The sequence below is a fragment of the Antechinus flavipes genome, chromosome 5, assembly GCF_016432865.1.
Source record: "Antechinus flavipes isolate AdamAnt ecotype Samford, QLD, Australia chromosome 5, AdamAnt_v2, whole genome shotgun sequence".
In the NCBI taxonomy this organism is placed as follows: Eukaryota; Metazoa; Chordata; class Mammalia; order Dasyuromorphia; family Dasyuridae; genus Antechinus; species Antechinus flavipes.
Genome location: NC_067402.1, coordinates 223675100 through 223697919, shown reverse-complemented (window position 1 = coordinate 223697919; position 22820 = coordinate 223675100). Strand labels below are relative to the sequence as shown.

Genomic DNA, 22820 nt, shown 5'->3' with positions numbered 1-22820 from the left:
CAAATGAAAGAATGGAGCACCAAATGCCATTTTGTTGGTGTTGAGATTTAGTTACTAATACGTCATTATTGGTTACTTCCAAAGATATTCCCCCTCCCCTTCCAGTTCGTCATAATTGTGCAACTACTCATCTGGCTTTATCCTCTGTGAAGAATAATAAAGTCACTTCCTGGAAGCCTAGTGTTGTTCAGATGTTGTCTGGCTGCTGTGAAATTGGGTTATTTTATCCTTCTTTCCAGGGTATTTGATAGTTTTGCTGGAAAATCAAGCTTTGCTAGTTTTCTTGTGTGCTTCTCACCTGGGTAGTGCGAAGTAGCCTTGCAGCTGTTTCCCTTTGTTTACAGTCTTCCTATGAAATCACCTGAAAGCAGCTCCCCTGTTAACTTCTCCAGTTTGCTTATCTGAGTGTGCTTAAGAAGAGACAGGGCACAGACCAGAACACTCCTGTCCTTGCGGTTGCTCTGCCCCTGGTGGGTGGTGGTTGAGGAAGGAAACGCCTCAGATGTATCACCCACTAAATTAGGATTAGTTTCCAGACAGTGAAGTGATCAGTGAGGCCCTCTCCTGTATTTTTTTTTTTTTTTTCCATTCAGAAACAGTGGTATTTTAGCTAGCAACCCATTTCTCTTCTATAGAAACTGTCATCCGTTCCTTTCAGTTTGAATCTCTTGGTCTTTTCTCAGCTTTGGCGAAGTCTTAAAAATCTTGCTTGGCCCCAGGTTGGAGAAAAGGTTTACTTAGGTCTATAGTTTCTGTACAACAGAATTTGGATGACTTTTGTGGGAATTCTGCCTTATAAAGAGTTCCAGGGCTAGGCTCTGGCAACAGAAGAGAACATATTTCATTAAAGGCTATAAAAAGCAAATTGTAGGCACTAAAAATTTTCACATTTGCTTACTTTTTATCAGTGGTAGGAGAATGTCCCCGTTTCAAATGAAGTTAAAGAATGTGATACCAGAAACTGGTTTGCCAGTGGTATCAATAGACTTGGAGTCATATTGCTGAGACTTAATTTTTTAAAAAGTTGTATTTCAGCATTCAGTGGCAAGTTGTTTTAGATAACCAAAAAGATAGCCTACATGATTGATCCTCAGGCAAAAATTCTCACACCTAGAAATTTTCCATATTTAAGATTTTGTTGGTGTTAATTTTTTTACATTAGCCATTTCTTATAACAAAATATAAAAAAGGTGTGTGTGTGTGGGAATAAACAGGTCAGCAAAATTAACTAATTTGTCAAATCATCTGACAGATGTGGTAATCAACATCCATAGGCCTTTACCCACTCAAAAAGAATCGGATATGGTCTTATGTAAACTACATTTTTAAAATAAAAATGTAAATAAAACTTTTTCCTTTCCTTTCTTAGCTATTCCATAAGTTTTTTTTAATTAAGAAAAAAGAGAAAGAAAACAGTAAAATCAATTAAAACATTGAAAAAGCCTGAAAATATTATCAGTGTTTTGCAATTGCATATTCCATCTCTTCAAAGAATGGTATGGGGGAGTACTTTTTCGTAAGATTTTCTATTTTAAAAGGAAAACATTTCTTCAGTTGAACAAGTGAGATTTACAGCTTCCTTAAATTTCTTTCTTGATGCTTCTAAATAGTTCTTATGGTGGTTGTCAATGAACAGATAGCCTAAAACTTGATTTTGTTTTGGTAGTAAGAGTGAAAGTTGCTTTAAACTCAGGTGCCCCTAATTCAGATTGAAAATGAGTGGAATGAATTAGAATCCAGTCTGTAAAACCTTTTTTATTGGCCCTGTTTACTCCCAGTGACTTTCCGGTAAATGACATCATCTTTAAAGCATATTGCATTGTGTAATGTGACCATTTTAGTTCCTTATTAAGTGACAAGAGCACACAGTTATGCAAAGGGTGCATCGTGCTCAAGTCATGGCTCACATCTAGAGTTCTCCTTGCTCATATTAATTTGGTTCTGTTTTGTAGGATTTGCTTGTGGTAGTATGTAGACTTGATTGGGAGAGTTTGGTTCCAACTGAACCTTTCTACCATTAAACATGTTTTTAAATAGTAAAATTGATGTCAGTTTCTTTTTCATTGTATCATCACTTGACCTGAGAAACCATCGATTTAGTCCTGGGAATGTTTGTTTTTTAACTCTAGGAGAGTTTTATAGTATTTATTATAATGTGTGTGTGTGTGTGTATGTGTATTATATTTAGTGCCTGCCTTGTGTCTGTGTTCTCTTAATTTCTCTCTGTAGCAGTCTGGGAAAATTCCACAAATATTTAGCAATATCCTATAGAACTTGGCTTTGTTTTTGAAAATATACACTGTAACTGTCTGATGGTGTGCCAGCTTTAGAGAGATTGTTTACCTTAATAATAAGGGAAGAGGATGCTGACATATCTATGATGACAAAAACTAGTACTTAGGGCTTTGAAAAGCAAAGAGCTTTCTATATACACATTTTTAAAGGTAAGTTTCATGACAACCCTATGAGTGAAGATGGGCATCACACATTGATAGATCCTGAAAAACACATTTGAAGAAAGAGATTAAATTTCTCTGGCAAATGGGTATTTTATTTCATGATTGGTTGTAACCTTGGATTGCATTTAAATTTGTCCTTTTACTCTACTGTCTTGTAGAAACTCAGTTTGTATGACATACAGAGATTGAGCAATATTACTTGTTCAACAGGTTTTGATGTGCCCTTTAAGTAGCCTGCATTATTTACTATGAATTTCATTCTCCCCCCCAAACAAAACTTCCTGTAGAGAGCAAACTGTACTATTGCTTATTTGAGCTAGAACTAGAATATGAAATGCCTCATTTGTTTTAGTCCAAATTAATGCTTGCCCTATAATGAGAAACTGGCTTAAATTGTAGAAATTGCTGAAAAAATCTCAAATAACTGATTTCTCTGGGAAACTAAAAATGTGCATTGGCTACAAATAACCTGTGAGATTTTGAATACTCTTGAGATAGACCTTGCATATTGCTTAGCATCAACATTAAGGAATGATTTGCTCAGTCTTTGGCCTCAAAGATTAATAAGGCAGCCAGGAGTAGTGGGGGGAAAATAGTATTGATTTTAGAGTTAGAAAACTTGGGTTTGAATTCTGGGTGACTTTTAATAAGTCACTTTACTATTTGTTTCTATATGGATGAGAAGAGGGTCTTAGAACTCTAAAATCTTTGATCTGATGACTGTTCAGAGAGTTGAATCTTTGTCAATAGTGTTTATTTACAATGCCAAAAATATACTGCAGCTTAAAATAGTGATGGGGTAAGAGAAAAAGGCTCTTTGGATTTGGAAGTGATCTTACAGATTATCATGTTCAACTCCCCAACTTTCATTTATTTATTTATTTAGTTAGTTAGTTACAGATCAGTAAACAAGTTCAGAAAGGTTGTCTTGCCCAAGGTCATACATTGAGTGTCAGAGACAGGACTAATCTTCAGGTCTCCTGACTACTGCTGTTTCAAATAATGGAAGTGATCATTTTATTTTCCTTGCTTACCTTACACTGTAGATACTAATAAATAGTCTGATAAATAATAGCCAATATTTATATAGTGTTTTATGGTTTGTAGAGCAGTTTACATAAAATCTTTTGATTCAAAAACTAAGAACAATTAAGAGAAAGAAAAACAGAATATAGATACTTTTGCATATTGGATTATCTCATTAACCTAAAACATAAATGAACTAATTTTAATTTTACCTGTGGTCATACTCTCATCTACTTCATTATGTAATTTATCATCAGAATGACCCAAACATGAGAGGTGAAGGATGATAGCAGAACAGTGAAACATAAATCTGGGGCTTAGATAAATTAAACTTTTACAGAATTGAATTTGGGTTTGCTCTATTTTGTGCAAAGAATTTTAATTCTTTGTATTTCAGATGTTATTCTGGAATGACCTTCCAGATTTTTCCTTTTTCCCCTTAAGAACTGCTTTCTTCTCTTACTAGTGGGAAGGTAAGGATAGGGTTTAATTACCCCAAAAGAGCAATACACAAAATGCAGTTTTGTCTTGCACATAAAAACTGTGAAGTATGTTGTTTATGGTAAATAGTGGAGGATCTAAAAATACCATGCCTAGACTACTTTGGCAGTTTATTGAATTCAAGGTATAAACATTTTTCCCAGACCAGCAGCAGTCTTGGGAAGGTAAAATTTTTTCTGAATTCTAGGAAATGTTATAGACTCATTTTTGTTTTTAAGAATATTGGCATTCATGCATTTCTTTTAGTTTCATTATTTTTAATTTCAAATAAAATTCACGAGGTTACAGGATATTCATAGTTCAATTAAACAGTTATTTTTTATCCACCTATAGTTTAGCATCTGTTTTGTATTGGAGTATCATCTGAAAATATTTCAGGCATAAATAAGTAGAGGTCATTTCTTTAATGAAATTTTCATTGTACTATCTTGTTTCTTTGTTTTATATTTTTATATCTTTTATATATTTGAAGATTAAAAAATTAATTTTAATTGATTCCTTTAAAAAAAAAAAAACATCATATTCATATTCTCTTCCTAAGCAATAAGTCATCACTCTTTTTTTTTTTTAAATTTAATAACTTTTTATTGACAGAGTAAGTCATCTCTTAAAAGAGGGGAGAAAAAACAGTCCACAAAATTATTATTATTTTTTGAAGTGCCAGGGTTTTAAGTGACTTACCCAAAGTCACCCAGATAATAATTGTTTGAGGCCTTATTTGAACTCATATCCAAGGTTGGTGCTTTTATAGCCACTGTACCCAGTTCAACAAATTTACCAACATGTTAATAACAACAGTGACAACTGACATTTACATATAGTACTTACTATGTGCTAGGCATCATGTTAAAGAACTCTTATTTGATCTTCACAACCATCTTGAGGAATAAATGTTACTATTATCCCCATTTGTAGATCAGGGAAATGTGGCAAACAGAATTTTTATCTTAGATTTGAACTTGGGTCTTCCCAACTCTAGGCTTGGTGCTCCATCCACTATGCTGATTCTTAAAACTGTGATTCATGACTCCATATGGTATCTCATAATTAAATGTGGTGATCCTGAAATTGTGATTTATTGTCAGTAAATGTTTGGTTTGTATACCTGTTTTATGTAACTGTATATCTTCGGGTTATGTAAATTTCTTGGGCAAAAAGAATATTGAATAGAAAAAGTTTTTAAAATTCCTGCATTATGATACTTGGCTGCTCACTATATGCAGCGTTCCAGGCCTAGAATCCCCCACCTCTGCAGTCTTCATATTTTATAGAACCAGTGGAACAGGAGTTAAAGTGGCTTTAAAAGCACTATAAAGGACTCTAGGACCAAGAGTATCTTCTCCTAAGGGTCATGTTAATGATTGTGCAGTAATTGAAGGTTATAATCATTATTAGGTTTACATTTCTGTGTATGTCCTTTCTCAGTTCTCTAGTTAAAAATATTTTTTCTGTTCCCTTCTTGTTCATGCATAAATTTGCGCTAAATCCTTGTTAATGAGTGTATTCCAATGAGAGAAAGAAATATGGAAATCAGGCCAAGGGGCATCAAACCCAAGGAATTTACAATTTGAAAAATAATTATTTTCTAATTAATAGTATAAGAACAAAGGGATTTGGTTTTTCAAGGCTCTGGAAGAAACAAGTCCAGTTGCTTCACTTTGCTGATTAGGAATTTGAGGCTTACGGGGGTGACTTGCCTGAAGTCACACAGCTGCTAAATTTAGGAGTCAGTATTAGGACCCAGGTCTTCCTGACTCTTAATCCAGCACTCTATGGTATTGTTACTTTTTGTACATTCATTATAATCCTTTTTAAAAAGTTTTAACTTTTTATTTTTCAAACAGCGAAGTTAACGTGAAAATTTTTCTCTTCCACTACTTCTGTTGAACAAATTAAAAAAAAAAAACCTTTCAATACATATCTATGTAATCTGACAAAATCAAATTCTCACATTAACCATGTCTGAAAATATATATCAGTGCATTTTAAGTTCATTACTTTTTTGTCAGAAAGTTAGAGAAGTGTTTCTTTTTTCATCTTTTGCATTTGTGGTATATCATTGTGTTTGCAGTTCTAAAGTCTTTTTTAAAGTTGTATTTCTCTATAATGTGTTTATTGGATATTATTTTCTCTCTTCTGTTTATTCTATATGTTTAGAAATAAGTTTCCTGAAGCTACTTCATCATCTCTTATATCACATTCACTAACAGTTCAGTCATTTTCCAAGAGGAAGACAACCAACCTCCTTAGTTTCTGGGGGGTTTTTTTTGTTTGTTTGTTATTTTTTGGATATCCCTCTAAAACTGCTATAAATATTTCTGTACACAGATTTCTTTTCCTTGTTCTCTAATTTCTTTGGGGATATAAGCCTAGTGGTAATATAGCTGGGTCAAAGGGTATGTGAACAGTTTGGTAACATTCTGGGCATAGTGCCAATTGCTGTCCAGAATGACCAATCCATGTCACAGCTCTATTAACAGTGAACTTGTATACCTGTTTTGCTACTTCCCTTCTGGCATTTCTTATTTTCTCTCTTGTCATCTGATAGATGTTAGGTGGAACTTCAAATTGTTTTTTGCATTTCTCTAATTTATTATTGATTTGAAGTATTTTTTTGGTTACTGTTTGAAAACTGCCTATTATTCTTTAAACCATTTATCCATTGTAGAATGACAACTTTGAATCAATTCCTTATATATCTTTAGAATGAGACTTTTTCAGAGAAACTTGCTGCAAAGATATTTTTCCTTAGGTACCTGTTTTCCCTCTTAATTTTTACTACATTAATTTTAATTTTATTTAAACCAAACTATCTATTTTGTTTTATATAATCCATTCTGTCAATAGTATAGTCATGAACTTTTCTCCCAACCATAGTTTTGAAATGTAATTTCTTCCTCGTTCCTTTTAATTTGTTCATGATGTGACCTTTTATATTTAGGTCATTTTATCCATTTGGTTTATCTTGGTGCATGGTTTGAGGTTTTGGTCTAAATCTAATTTTTGCCAGAGTGCGGTCCGGTTTTTCCAGCTGTTTTTGACAAATCGTGAGTTTTTCATTCCAGTAACTGTTTCATTATTTAACTTTTTTTTTTTTTTTACCTATACAAATCATTTTAATGATTACCATTTTGTATAATTTTGGATCTGGTATTAATAGACCACTTATTTTTCATTATTGACCTTTTTATTTAACCTTATTTTATTTTTTTTTGTAATAGCATAATACTCATTAAGTAAATTTGTAGTATTGTGATTTTTTTTTCCTCTTAACTCAACCTCTACCCATAAGTAGCTAAATGTTTCTCCACTTATTTAGGTTTTTATTTTTCAAAGAGTATTTTATAAATTAAATTTACCTAATAGCCTCTGGATGATTCTTGACAGATGCCTCCCTGAATCTTTAATCCACTTAGAAACAATTTTATGGTAGCCAAAAATGCATCTTAGGGTATCCTAATACATTAGATTAATTTGATGTCATGTTTATATTTCGTAACCTGATTAAAGGAAGATTGAGAGAGAAATCTATCATTTAGCTTAATTTTTTTTTTTTTTATTCTGAATATGTGTGAGCAAAGTGTTTATGTAGCGCAAAGTTTGGGATAAGGATTGTTGCAGGCCTGAATTATACAAGAATACTTGTGATGGATTATGTGTGTTCAGCATGCTTTCAAAGTAAATCATTCTTCCATAACTGGTAATTGCTTTTTGTCTTGTTTTAATTACTGAGGCATAAAACAACCAAAGAAAGCAAAGATGGATTGTTCTTGGAAAGCATTTCCCCTTGTTGGGATTTATTCAATGACCCCCTGAGGCCCAGAGAATTTCATCCTCCTGTCATTCCAGACAATGGATACCTCTCTTCTAGATTGTTTAGATGCTTAGGGAGCTACAGTGTGGCCTAGCATCTTGGCACTGATGGTGAGGCTTTTACTGAAATGTAGGCAACTTATATCCATCTTAATAAAATCAGTAATGTGCTCTCACATAATATTTTGAAATGGGCTGGCAAGCAGATTCAGATGCAATTTTTGATTATCCTTAGTTGTCTGACCTTTTCTTGATTTTGCTGGTTTTGGTTTGTCAGCTAGTTTTAAAAATATTAAAAAATGGGAAAAAAATTACCCTTACAATGAGTATTAAGCTTCAGAGTACTATAAATTAAAATTCGAGCTCCTAAAGGACCTTAAATTTATATCATTCTGGCTTTTTTTGGCATTCAAAAAAAAAAAACTTCATTGCTTTCTTCACAAAATACTTTATATACTTTAGTTACTATGGTTTATTTTACTTCTTTCAGAGCACCTAAACTAGGAATTCTTAACTTTCTTTTCTAAATCCTCTTGGCAGTCTGGTGAAACCAATGGGTTCCTTCTTCTATGATATTTTAAAATGCATACAATAAAACGTGGGATTACAAAGGAAATTATATTGAAATATAGTTTTCAAGCTATTGAGGATAAAAAAGTTCAGGGATGTTAGCTTAAGAACTCTTCCCAAAAGCTTTAAAAGGCAGGATTTGATAAGTCATTAATTAGACTTAGTAAGTCATTTGGATAACTGACCAGCCCCCATAAGTAACATGTCTAGGATTTAAAAGGGGATTGGGGTGGGAAGGAGATGGAAAACTCAACTTTGATGTCCTATTCGGTACTTTTTTTTTTTTTTTTTTTTTTAACAAGATTGTATTTGTAGAAAACATGAAGATAGGTTCTACTTGAAAAGAAAAGCTTGCTGTTTAGTCAGGAAGTCAAAAGTTCAGAGGTTTTTCTGGCCCTATTTGTGCAAACCCTCATCAACCCCATCTGTGCAGCTGTTTTCTAAAGAGATGGGAGCAGATGATGAAATCTAGAAACTGTATGAACAGTTCTATTTATAAATGAATCAAAACTGTTTCTGTCTAGTCCCCTCTACCAATCTCCATCCTGTTATGTGAAACAGGTTATACAACTGAATCAGAAGGTGGTGAAATTTTTCTGTGGACCTTTCCCACTACTAACCTGTCAGTTATAAAAAAAACAAACAAACAAACAAAAAAAAAAAACTTGTAATGTAAAACTGATAAAAACTGATGGTTTGTTTTTGTTTTTGTTTTTGAAATGGCCATTCTTCATTTATTGGGCATTGTTCGAGGTGTGAAATCATACATGAATATAAATTGAATTTTACATTCACAGTTCTTTTCCTGCATACTTTTTGTTCTGAATTATTTCTCTTAAGCTTTATCTTTTAATTTAGTTGGTGAGCTATGAACATAGTGTTTTTTCTGATAAAATTGAAGAATGAGTTAACTGAGGCTCAGGGCCTGGCAGTAGCTTGTAGGCAAACTTCTGTGGGAAAGAAGCCTTGTATTAGCTGTGGTTTTATTTGGTGTCTAGTGAGGAAAGTTTTCATTTTACTGGAGAAATAAAATGTTCACTCTCTTCATTTAGGACTGATGTTCCCATTTGTAAAATATGTGTATCCTTTTTCTCCTTTATCCTCTTTGCCCTAATGCTTACCCCTTTTCCTATAACTCTTCTTTCCCCAACTGCCCAGTAGATAGGATATGTAGAAGAACGGCTTTAATTACTATGGAAAAGACTTGATAGGCAATGTAGTCTGTTTAATTCTCAATCAAGAGACTTGGTGCTCTTGTTTAGAGTTTCTGGGCATTACTTTCCCAATGAATAAAATAGGAATATTGATACTTGCTCTATTACTCATGGAGATGTTGTATAATGTCTGTTGAAATATTTAAAACATCTCATGTGTTTGTACAATTGTAGGTGTGTCTGGCAGTGTTTTAGATCCTAAATGTGAACTCAGCATGAAACTGCCTGACCTCAGACACACACATACATAATACAATGTACAAAGTGAATATTTTTAATGATGTATTTTAGAGGAAGGATTTTATGTTTATCCATAGGGCTTTTAAATAATTCCAAAGTAGGGCTACAACATGTCTTAGAAAATCCTTTAGTAAGGAGAACCCTTATGGAGCCACTGACCCACCAAAAAATCCAATATTATATTTAAAAAACAAAACAGAACTTATTTAGGTTTCTCCTCATTTCATTTTTTAATAGGGAAGAATTTGAAATACATTTTTTTTGGTCCTTGAAAAAAGTTTACATTTTTCCCTCTTGGGGAAAAAATAAGGAAAATAAAACATTAAATTTATAGTCTTGAGTTTTTCTGGAAATCAGTACCTCTTAACGGTTGTCCACTTTGAATTCTAATCATCGTGGCAACGTATAATATGTTTCAGGTCTTTATTATGGTCAGATAAGAAATGGGCAAAGGGAAAAATAGACAACACATATACTTTTTTAAAAAGTCAAAAAGGTAGAATAGATAATTCAGAATTCTTTAGCTTCTGGAGACTTTGTAGCCTACTGCTACTGTTTGATTCTGTATTATCTTTTTGTAACTCTGGGCATAAGTTGTCCCTTAGATCTGGATGAAAATTAACTTAGGGACAGACTCTAACTAAGAGCAAAAGGTTCCCTGTCTCTTCTTTGTGGCTACTTCTGTTTATCTGTTCTAAAGTTCCCTTTATATTATTGATTCCATTCTTGTATCTTAAGTATCTGGTGCATTTGAGGCCCTGGTAGTACAAGAAGTCCAGGGCTTTTAGGCTTAGGCAGCCATTGATCAGTTTAGATTTAAGGTATAGTCACCTCCAGGCAGAGTAGCTTGGGATGAGAGAGAAAGCCAAAAAACCAGGCAGGCATGATGAGCCAGAGAGCAGAAGGGAGCAGTGGGTCCAGAGACAAGGCAGCTTAGGGTGAAATCAAGGCTTGTTTTCAGATCCTACTTCTGCTCCTTATTACTGGGAGTGACCTTGGGCTGGCTGTGTCACCTCTGAACTGCTGTGTCTTCCCTTTGTAAAATATGGGGGGGGTTGGCTATTAGGGTACCGTGAGAAGCAGTAATTTTGAATAATTCAGTGAAATCTGGGAACGTTGCATGAACTGATGGTAGAGCAAAGGAAGCAGAACCAGTGTAGGATGAGCAGAGGTCACAGTAGCCCAAAGGAAGCAGATGAATGGTTGACCAGGACATGAGTTTAGAGTGAATTCTAAAAGCCACTTAACTGTTTCTGTACTAGAGATATAAATGTAAAAATAATTTGATTAGATATGATTGTTAAAATCTTGGAAATGAGTGTTTTCAAGCCAGAGAACATAGAAAGGTTTGATAATAAAACCTTTATGGGACTTCCACATTTAGGGAGCAAAAAGTAAAGAGAGAACATAGGTAGGGAGAGCATGAAGGTAATGTGCAATGTTAGGAAAATCTCATTAGTATATAAAGTTTCAAGGAGAAAAGATAAATTAACTCAATCCAAAGTGGGGCCTCTCATTCCTTTTCCCTCTATCCAACTTTGTTGAACTTGTATTATCCATTTTCTGGATGGTTGAGTATGAAAGAAAGTTGAGAGAAAAGATTAGACTAGGTGTTTATTGCATCTTGTGTGACTACCAGGTGACCTGGTTGGTTAATGAGTTACACTGCAAATGTATTTTAGTCATATGTTTTGTAATGGTGTAATGGTATACTTTTGTTTCTTTAAGATGAAGTTGGAGGAACTTTTAGCAACAATTTAGTGCCTTCCTATATTACTAATCACATTCATTTCCCCGAAGTCAAGATGCTGAAGAAACTCAGAAGAGGCTTCTCTCTTTTACTTTGGTCATATAGCATGAGAAAATACTGGGTTTTCTATAGACCTGCTTGTTTTTTTTTTTCCCCCAGCTGAGTAGATTTTTCTTTTTTGAAGCTATTATCACTCACTATTGCTAAGCTTCTCATGGGCCCTCTGGTTATGGTGTTAACATTGCAAGAGAACCTCAGTTATTGTTTTGGTACAGCCTCTTTATTTTACAATTTAAGAAGCTGAGGTCCAGGGAGAAGATATAACTTTCCCAGTATTACAAGACTAGTTTGTCATAGAACTGGGACTCCCAAGGTACTGTGTTTACATCACTAGACACTTCTACTGTGATGTGGAAACCCACTTTTTCAGCTTACATTTTTTTTGAAAGTTTTTTATTTTCAAAACATACACAGATAATTTTTCAACATTGACCTTGCATAGCCTTGTGTTCCAAATTTTCCCCTCCTTGCCCCATCCTCTGCCCTAGATGGCAAGCAATCTAATGTGTTATACGTGTTAAAATATGTTTAATCCAACATATGTAAACATATTTATACAACTATCTTACTTATAAGAAAAATCAAATCAAAAAGGAAAAAATGAGTAAGAAAACGAAATGCAAGTGAACAATAACAAAAAGATTGAGAATGCCATGTTGTGGTCCACACTCGGTTCCCACAGTCTCCTCTTTGGGTGTAGATCACAAGATCATTGGAACTAGCCTCAATCAATCTCATTGTTGGAAAGAGTCACATCTTTCAGAATTGATCATCGTATAATATTGTTTGTTGCCGTGTACAATGATCCGTCTGCTCATTTCACTTAGCATCTAGATTACACCTTAGGAAGCATTTTATTCTTACTTACATTGCAAGAATAAGCAGATACTGTCATCTTGCTACCACATGGGACTTTTTTTTTCTTATTTTTATATGTTGTATTTCTGCTTTAAAGATATTAAATTTATAATTGATGAAGCTGAATAGTTCCAAAAGTTAATGTGAATATTAAATTATGAAAATCTGGATACTAAACCCCTATTTCAGTTTCCTAAGGAAAAAATGACTCTTTTACAACCCAGTAAGTGATGGAAATGTGAATATAAAATCAAAGATAAATTTTATTTTTTTTCCTCTCTAAAGACAGTTGCCAAGCCAGACTACACTCCCCGTAACATAAGTGTTGAATATAAATCATTTAAAAATAACAGTTATAATTAGTTTTGAGGAATGTTAACTTGAGGGGATTTCTTCAGATATATGGGTATAGGAAAAGAAGGGCTAGAATATAGGAAAGGAATTGTAGGGTGAAGAAAATGCCAGGAAAGAGAAGAAAAAACTGAAAATATTTGGTTTTTTTGGAACATTAAAGTTGATGGTCACATCTTAAAATTAATGTTCAAATCTTAACAAGTAAAATGAAGAAATTGATCCCCCTTGGACATACGTTTAGCACAAGGAACAATGTTAGCATAGCTAACATAGTTCCTCCTATGTTTTCCAAAATACAGATTAATGCAGCTTAGACTTTTTTGTTTTTTTTGTTTGTTTATAATCTGGGCTCAATTTTGTCAATAGCCATTTTTCAAACCTTTTTAATGAAGTAAATGTTTGAAACTCAACTTTTAAAAAATTTAGTCGATCATTCCAAACCCATGCTTATCTATCCCTTGGTGACACTGACACCTGGTGGAGAAAGTCAGTTTGACTACTCAATGACAATCACCTGATTCTTACTGAAAACTTTGCATTCTACAAGATATATACACAATTTCAGATCTATAAAAATCTAAAGGGAAAAAAGGACTACTTGATGGGTTACTTCTCTTTCTGAGCTTTGCTTTTGCTCTCTCGTCTTTAAAAATATTTCACTAGTAGTTCCTTTTTTTTTTTTTTAATTTCATTACATCTGTCTCTTTTTTGGTAATTAAAAAAAAAAAAAAACTTTTCCAGTTATATTGGAACATTCATTTTTTAAAATAAGATTTTGATTTAAAATTTTTCTTCCCTCTTTTCAATCCTCTCCCTAAAATGGCATGTAATCTGATATATGTACTATCCTGTAAACATATTTCCCCATTACTCACATTGTGAAAGAAGAAATAGAACAAAATGGAAAAGCCATAAAATACCCAAAAGGTATAGAGTCTGCTTTAGTCTGTATTCAGACTTCCATAGTTCTTTCTCTGGAGGTGGATAGCATTTTCCATCATGAACCTTTTTGAATTGTCTTGGATCATTGTATTGCAGAGAAGAGTTAAGTCAGTCATGGTTAATCATCACACAATGTTGCACAATGTTCTCCTAGTTCGGCTTACTTCCCTCAGCATCAGTTTTGGGAAGTCCAGGTTTTTCTGAAATTATCCTGCCCAACATTTCTTAAGAGCACAATGGTATTCCTACATTCATATACCACAGCTTATTCAGCCATTCCTTAATTGATGGGCATCCTCTCAATTTCCACTTTTTTGTTACCACAAAAAGGATTGCTATAAATATTTCAATTCATGTGGATCCTTTCCCCTTTTTAATGATCTCTTTGGGATACAGACCTGGTAGTGCTATTGCTGGATCAAAAGGTATGCGTAGTTTGATTGCGCTGAAGGCATAGTTCAAATTGCTGTAACTATCTCTCTTAAATTACCACCATCCTATTCCAGCCTCACTGCTACCAAAAAATTAAGAATAAAATAAGCCTTCACTACACAAAAAAGTAGTGACACAGAACAAATCTGTTCCCTCTCTTCCAAGAAATGGAAAGTATGATTCATCATCAATCTTCTGGGGTTATGGTTGGTCATTATATTGATCATTATTTCTAAATCTTTCACTGTTTTTCTTCACAGTTTTGAGGTCTGTTTGAGGTTTGTATAATTTTTTCCCACTCTTCTCATTTTACTCTGCATTAGTTCATCTTTTCCCAGGTTTCTCTGAATCTGTCCCTTCTATAAGTTCTTATAGTGCTAATTGTGTAACATTCACATTATAATTTGTTCAACCATTCCTCAGTTGGGTCCCTACAGTTTGTCCTAATATTTTTGCTATAGTAAAAAATGCTACTGTGATTATTTTAGTCAATACGGGTCTCCTGCTTTCTTTGATGTATATGTACCTACTAAGGGTATCCTTTGATCAAAGGATATGCAGTTTAGTGACTTTGGATACATTAAAAAATTTTTAGCCTCATTAGCAGTGCATTACTATATTTGTTCTCCTGTCATTACAAGTATTTCCTTTGCCTTTTTTTCTATTGTGGCATGAGGATTTTGTACTTACACATTTTCATGTATTTCCTATATTTTTTGGATGTCATACCTTGATTAGAGAAATAATAAAGATGTTTACCCAGTTAACTCTAATTCTAACTCTTGGTTGTATGTAATCAAAATTGGCCATTTTGTCCCCAGTGGTTTTTTGTTTTTTGTTTTTGTTTTTGCTAGTCTTTATTTAATCAAAAACTCTTTCCCTAGTTATTTATAGACGATTAAGATAACTTCCTTCTGATTTATACATGATATCAGTATTTGTAATTAGGTGATTTATCCATTTGAATCTTATTGTGATAAACAGTATGAAATATTGGACAAAACCTAATTTCTTCCAAATTGCTTTCTAGTTTTCCTAGAAACTTGGAGTTCTTGTGTTTTTTGAACAGTAAGCTACTATATTTGATTGCTACTGGTCTTAGGTATCTCATCTCTTCCAGTTTGTGATATTTCTATTTTTAAAATAGTATCAGATAGTTTGGATAATTATTGTTTTGTTCATTTTTCCAGTTTTCATTATTTCTTTTGTGTTTCTTGGCCTTTTGTCATTTGATGATGAATCTGCAAATTGATTAAATAGTATTGGTATTTTTATTTCTGTCAGGGTTCAACCATGCAAATTAAAAAATACATTTTCAATAATTTAGCTTTGTTTTCAAAAAAATTAATTTGTAGTTGTATTCATACACTTCTTATGTGTCATGTGGTAGGTGGATTCCCAGATAGTTTATGCATTGTTGAATTATCTTTTTTTCTGTTTCTTCATGAGTTTTGTTTTATAGAATGTCTGTGAGAAGTGGTATTTTTATTTTTTCAGTGTCTATTCTTATTCTCTTAATTACTTTTATTTTTTTTTTCCCTAGAATTATATCAGATAGTGGTGATATTGGACAGTCTAGCTTTTATTTCTAATAACATTGGAAAGGCCTATCCTTTCTCCATTGCAGATATTTCTAATTCTCTTAAGTAGATATGATTTATCAAATATAAGAACCATCCTCTCTATCCCCCCCTTTTAACATAAAGTGATGTATTTTGTTAAGAGAATTTTCTGTATTATAATCATGAATTTTTTGTTTTTGTTAATATCATCTATTATATTTGTAGATCTAATATTGAACTGTTACTGCATTTGTGTATATAAATCCTTTCTGATCATAGTGTTGATATTTTAAATATATTATAGCCTCTTTGCTATTAATTTGCTCAGTGTTTTTTCATCAATATTAATTGGAAATGATGGTTTTAGTTTTATCCCTTTCTGATTTAGTTATCCAGATTTTACTTACAAAATTAGGGAAAGTAGGATTCTCCCTGGTTCTTCTTATGAAAAGAACCAGGAAGAATCCTACTTTCCCTAATTTTGCAAACAATTTGTATAATACTGGAGTTTGTTTTTTTTTTTTTTTAATACTTTTTTATTTACAAGTTATATGCATGGGTAATTTTACAGCATTGACAATTGCCAAACCTTTTGTTCCAATTTTTCCCCTCCTTCGCCCCACCCCCTCCCCTCGATGGCAGGATGACCAATACACGTTAAATATATTAAAGTATAAATTAAATACAAAATAAATATACATGTCCAAACCATTATTTTGCTGTACAAAAAGAATCAGACTCTGAAATATTGTACAATTAGCCTGTGAAGGAAATAAATGTAGGCAGGCAAAAATATAGGGAATGGGAATTCAATGTAATGGTTCTTAGTCATCTCCCAGAGTTCTTTCTCTGGGGATAGCTGGTTCAGTTCATTATGTTCCATTGGAACTGATTTGGTTCATCTCATTGCTGAAAATGGCCAGGTCCATCAGAATTAATCATCATATAGTATTGTTGTTGAAATACAGAATGATGTCCTGGTTCTGCTCATTTCACTCAACATCAGTTCATGCAAGTCTCTCCTGGCCTTTCTGAAATCATCCTGTTGGTCATTTCTTGTCGAACAATAATGTGCTGTAATATTCATATACCATAATTTATTCATCCATTCTCCAATTGATGGACATCCACTCAGTTTCCAGTTACTGGAGTTTTCTTTATCTATTTGATAGAATTCACATGTAAACTGATTTCTTCCGTCTTTCACCAGTTTTCTCTCATTTATGGGAAATAAATGCTTTTCCTTATTTCTTTCTTAGTATATTCTCTCCTCCTCAATCTTCACATCTATCCTTTTCATCCTTTTCTTTACTCTCTTAAAATAGAACATAAATCACAGCTAATCTTTGTATGTATTTAACTCTCTGTGTCCTTTAAAGATAGTAGATTCTGAAGAGACCCTTCTCATTGGAACCCAAGAACATCATCTATATTTTGTTCTTAATTTAATTACATGTTTAAGATTCTCTTTTCACAATTTCTACTCACGCCTAATCTTTTTATTGAGATTATTCGCAAATCTTGTGCATAGAGGTCCACTTTTTACTCTGTGGCCTCTTTTCCTTTTTTTTGGGAGGGGGGTGGTGAGGCAATTGAGGTTAAGTAACTTGCTGGAGGTCACACATCTAGGAGGCAGACCAGATTTGAACTTCTGACTTTTTTTATCCTCCTGATTTCAGGGTTGATGCTCTATCCACTGTGCCATCTAGCTATCCCAATATCTTCTCTGAGTGTATTCCTAGATTTTCATAACTTTTTAATAGTTGAGTTCTGTGTCTTTATGTAATCTATTTTGAAGCTCTGGACATTGGCTCTGACAATCACAAGTGTTTTTATTTTGGCATTTCTTTTAGGAGGTAATTGGTGGGGTTTTTCGGTTTGAGAAAAAGTGTGAGGCAGTTTTCTTGATTTCTTGAAATAGAGTATCCAAGTCTTTGGATCATGGTTTGGAGAGCTTTAGTGATTCTTTAATATGTCTCTTTAACCTTTTTGACAAGGCTTTTTTTTTTTTTTTTTGGATATTGGATTTAACATTTTCCTTCTCTCATTCTTTTAGTTTTGCTATAATAGTTTTCATCGTTCTCCTCGAATCATTGAGTTCTGATTGTTATAGTCTATTTTTTAGCTTAGCCATTACTTGGATAAACTTCCACTTCTGTAATTAGCTAATTATTTATTCTTTGTTCAGTTTTTTTTTTTTTCCTCCAGAATTCTTAATCCCTCATTGAGACTTAGCTCGGTTTTCTTCATCATTGTTCTAGCTGGGATCTTTTTCAGATATTTGTAGTTTAGAGAGTATGTGAGGGTGTTTGGGGGGGGAGGGAGGTATACAAGACTTTAGTTTTTTACTAGATAGTCATATACTGCTTGATGTTTTTGTGTCTCCTCTCTCATCCTGACTTGTTTTGTGATGTCAGTGTACTTGTACTTGCCTCTGACCAGACGCTGTTCCTTTGTGGTTCTATTAACCTTCCTCCTCTCCTACCAGTTCCCATTCCAGGCCTTTTTGTAACGAGAGATTGAGGAACATTGATAGCTAACATTAGGCCTGTAGGACAACAATTGTACTTTAGAATAAATAAGCTTATGTCAGAACTTTTGTAGTTCGATTAGGTGTTAGGACTTTGTAACATGTTTCACTTTTCACTTTTTTTTGCTTTTTGTTTTTGACTTTTTCACAGATGAGTTTGGTTAGTGTAATATTTTTGTCCTCCATAGTGCTGCTACAAAGTTGAACAGGTTGCATCAAATGAATGACAGCTGCTCCTCAGAAATCCTTCTTTGCAATCTTTTGCAAGCAAAATGATATAGTTAGTACAGTACTATGTTATGTATAAATGTAGTACATAGTTTAATTCATTCCTTGTTGAAATAGTACTCATTTAATGTTCATAAGTATTCCTGGTGTTGCCTTGAATAGTTGTGATGGGTTGTTGGGTAGGAAGGTAGGATGCTAGATCTGTCAGTGACATTAGAAGTATATGGGGACAAGTTGGATCTTAACCAACTCTGCAGCCATTTTGCTGTTTTCCCTGTAGTCTTCCATATATCTGTGGTTTTTTTTACAAATGTCTTCTCAGACAACAATATACTTTTGGCTTTAGTCAGGCCCAACCTAGGAAGTTCATGGCCTTGGCACAGTTTGTCATTTCAAGTAAACTGAGAAGTATGGGTAGTAGATATAGACTGATTGATGCTAGAGGTGGAACAGTGGGTTGAGCAAAGCTGTCATTAAATTGTGCTTTTGGTTTACTAGCTTTTTTTATCATGACAAGAAAAATTCTTTTATCTTTTTTTGTCTTTAACCAATACCATATTTAAAGCTACAGCCATTTTCTTTTTGAAATACTTATTAAAGGGAGTTGGAAACACTTTATTTGATGCTTGCTGGCATTTCACTCCTATCTTTAAATTATTTAAATGGCAATTTAGTGCTCTCAAAAAAAAGTGCCATTTTTGTGAGGGATCATTAATTGGTCTAATTCATCTTTTATGAAAAAGAAAAAGTATTAGGAATAGAGCAGAAGTTTTAAGTCATGTTTTCCACTGGGTTCAGAAGTCCATAATTACATGTAAGGGAAACAAGAAGATTATTTCCCATTAAATTGTAAAAGTTGGGCAGGAAATTGAGAAAAAAAGGAATTAATTGTCCAATTTCTCAGATTGAAGATATTGGGACCTTTAGATTGATACATAGAAGTTGGTTAATTTATATTCTTCAGTTGTCCTTATTAATGATTCAAAGTAGATAAAGTTCTGCAAACACGTGGAAAATTTCTCTTCCAAAATTAACTTTTTGCTAGTTTATCCATGACTTGTGCTAGCAGCAAATCTCTTGAGCCACGTAGGCTTATTTCAAGGACAAATTCTATGTCACCACGAGGGGGAGCCATTGTTTATTAGGAAAATTATCTCCTTGAGCTATTTTAGAATGCTAATTAATAACATGTTGTTTACCTGGTACATTCATTGATTGACTTGAGGCCCCATTTTCTAATGTCTGGAGGAGGGGATATTTTCATATATTCATAGGTATGTTACTAAGTTTTTGATTCTAAAAAGAAAATTCATTTTTGAAAATCTGCCCTACAGCAGAAGTGGTGAATGTTGGGCTTAGTGGCAGTTTGATCACAAAATCAAACAAATAGTAGGCATTGTATCCTAAAAGTCTGGGAATGCTGAGTATGGTAACTAGGGAAAACTTGAAGGGATTGGTCACATAAGGAAGGGCAGGCAGGTTTTGAAAAGGACTTGGGATCAGTGACAGAACTAAACATAGGCCTCATTTTCCTAGTTCCTTTTTTTGGGGGGGGGTGTGAAGGGGGGCAGCTAAGAGAGCAGGCTAGAATAGGAGGCATTGTTGTTTCCTCGTAGAATTGTCTCTGTGGGGCCCTGATTTACCCCTTAGGCGTTTTGTGGATGAATACAGGAATGGAAAGAGCCTGATTTAGAGGAAATATACTGAATTTATAATGTCCTCCAGTTCTGCTTCTACCACTGACTCATTTAAATAATCTTGGGGCAGATAGATTTCTAATATTAGAAAAAGACTTCACAGATCATTTAGTCTAACCTGTACCTGAAGCATGAGTTCTTTCTGATGAATCCTTTTCAAGTTTTAATCTAGTCTCTAGTGAGAAAAGTAAATTATCTGCATTTGTTTCACTTTGAGTTATTTATAACATGCTAGGCATAGTGCTAAACTATATGAGGTGACTCTATATCCCTCAAGACATGAATTGACTTTTCTGGGCCTCAGTTTCTGTGTCTGTCTAATGAGTGGTTGGACCAAAGGATCTTTTAGATTCTTTTTAGCATTTATGTTCTGTGAGGGTTTTTTCCTCTCTCTTTAATTTAAGGAAAATGTCATTAAGCCTCAGAAAATGCCAAGTATTTCCCATTGGTTTAGAGTACTATGACATGACTGATTAACTATTTCAGAAATTGTAATGAATTCTCACAAATTTGGTCTTTATTTGTAAAGGATATTAAGTAGCATGATATATTTGTTACGTTCACATATCCTGGATAATTTTTTCCCTGACATGGTCTATTGCATATAATAGACTCTTATTTAAGTATCTGTCATATTGTCTTGAATTTCCCTAGTATCAACAAAAATAGTTGGCCCTAAATGGTAATCTTCTAAGTATTCTAGAGTATTGTCAAAATACTCTTCCTCTTCACTGGGCCAGGATATTTTCTGTGTACAACTATAGTTTTACTTACCTTTTGAAAGTACAGGGTTAAGTTTCTTCCTACAAGCTCCAATTCTAAATATTTCCTAGGTTTAATGTGGTTTCTAGTAATAAAGTCCTTGGAAATTTCATTTTAGTTATTCCAGATAGCATTACTTCTATTGTAATCTACCTTTGGAGAAGTTTTAGAGTATGTAAATGGCCCCTGTGGCTTTAAAGGTGAAAGAAAGGTAAATTTTAATTTAAAAAATTTAGAATCTGTAAGAGCTTTTTTCTGTGTTTGACGACATAAGTTGCATATCTTATCATTTACTTTCAATTCAGTGGTTCCATGATCACTCATCCAGCTTTATTGGGGATACAGAGATAAAGTAAAGGACCTAATACTTGAGGTGGCAAGTTCCATAAAGCAGTTTAGGTTTATAAAGTATCTCAAAAGCATATTATTAGAGGAATTTATTCTTTTGGTCGTCCTTGTACTGTACTTCCCACTACCACTGTTCATAATGCGCATGTTCTTGGGATTTGGGGAACATTGTATGATTAAGAAAATTTTAAAATATTTTTTAAAATTTAGATGCGGTTATCAGAATATTAAAAGAGAACAGTGAAACAAGTTCAGATATACCAAGTTAAGAACATCTAGTCTTGATGATATCTGGGATGCTAATTCTTGAGATTCTGTAACTTCTCAGGGAAGTTGCTGTGATATTTCAAACAAAATAGGGAAGAATAAGAGCTAAATACCAGTTCAGGTGAAGAGGCTAGGGCTTCCTGAGGTATCCAACATGAAGAAAGTGTGTAGCTCAGAGGCTTGGAAAAACTAGGTCACCTGAAGCTACTTTAATAGAACTGTGGTTTGAAGAAACCAAGGAAGTAGTTCACCTCCATGAAGAAGCATTTAATAAGTACTTACTCTTTGCCAGCACTAAGAATACAGAAACAACAACAACAAAAAAAAACCCAAGCCAGGAAGACATGAGTTAAAATCCAATATGAGACATTTACTAGCTATGTGACCCTGGGCAGATCACCTTTATTTGCTTCAGTTTCCTCAACTATAAAATGGAGATAATAATAGCACGTACCTCCCAAGGTGGTTGTGAGGATCAGATAATTGTAAAATGCTTAGCATGATGCCTTGCCCATTCTAAACCTTATTATAAATGTCAGCTCTTGGCTTTTAAATAACTATATGCAAAATATATCTTCTCCCCTTTCTCCCCTACATAAGAAAGAAAGAAGTTTGGGAAGGGGTCATGGTGTAGGAGTGGGGGATTGCAAAAGATTTATGAAAGAAGTTAAGATTCTGAGAAGTGGAAGGAGGGAATACATTCTAGGCAGGGGTAACACCACCCTGTGTAAAGGCATTGAAAAGGGAGAAGGAATGTGGTAAATGAGGAACAAAATGCCAGTTTGGCTAGATTGTGGAAGGCACAAAGGATTTAAGTGTGATAAGTTTGAAAAGGTGGATTGGAGCTGGGTTTGTAAAGTTCTTGAAGTTCCTGCCTGGAGGAGGAGCCACGTATATGATCATAGAGATCATAGGCAACCATTGGAATTTTTTCAGTTGGGGGAAATGACATGATCGAACCTGTGTTCTAGAAATATCAGATTTGCATCTATGTAAAGTATCAATTGGAGAAAGGAGAGTTGAAGCAAGGAGACCAATTCCGAAGCTGTTGTAATAATTTTGACTAGAGCCGAGGAGGTCTTCAATTCGTAAGGTAGCTGTGTCAAAAATAAGAATGGATGTAAGAGATGCAAGGAAAATAGAATTGATGAATAAGCTCCTTGTTAGATACATGGAAGGGAGAATGAGAAGTCAGAGGTGACAGAAA

At 33.8% G+C, this 22820-nt stretch overlaps 1 protein-coding gene across 1 annotated transcript in view; it reads left to right on the top strand.

The window, feature by feature from the left end:
• The window catches only part of SP1 (Sp1 transcription factor), a 33664-nt gene that overhangs the window by 5716 nt on the left and 5128 nt on the right, over positions 1 to 22820 (top strand).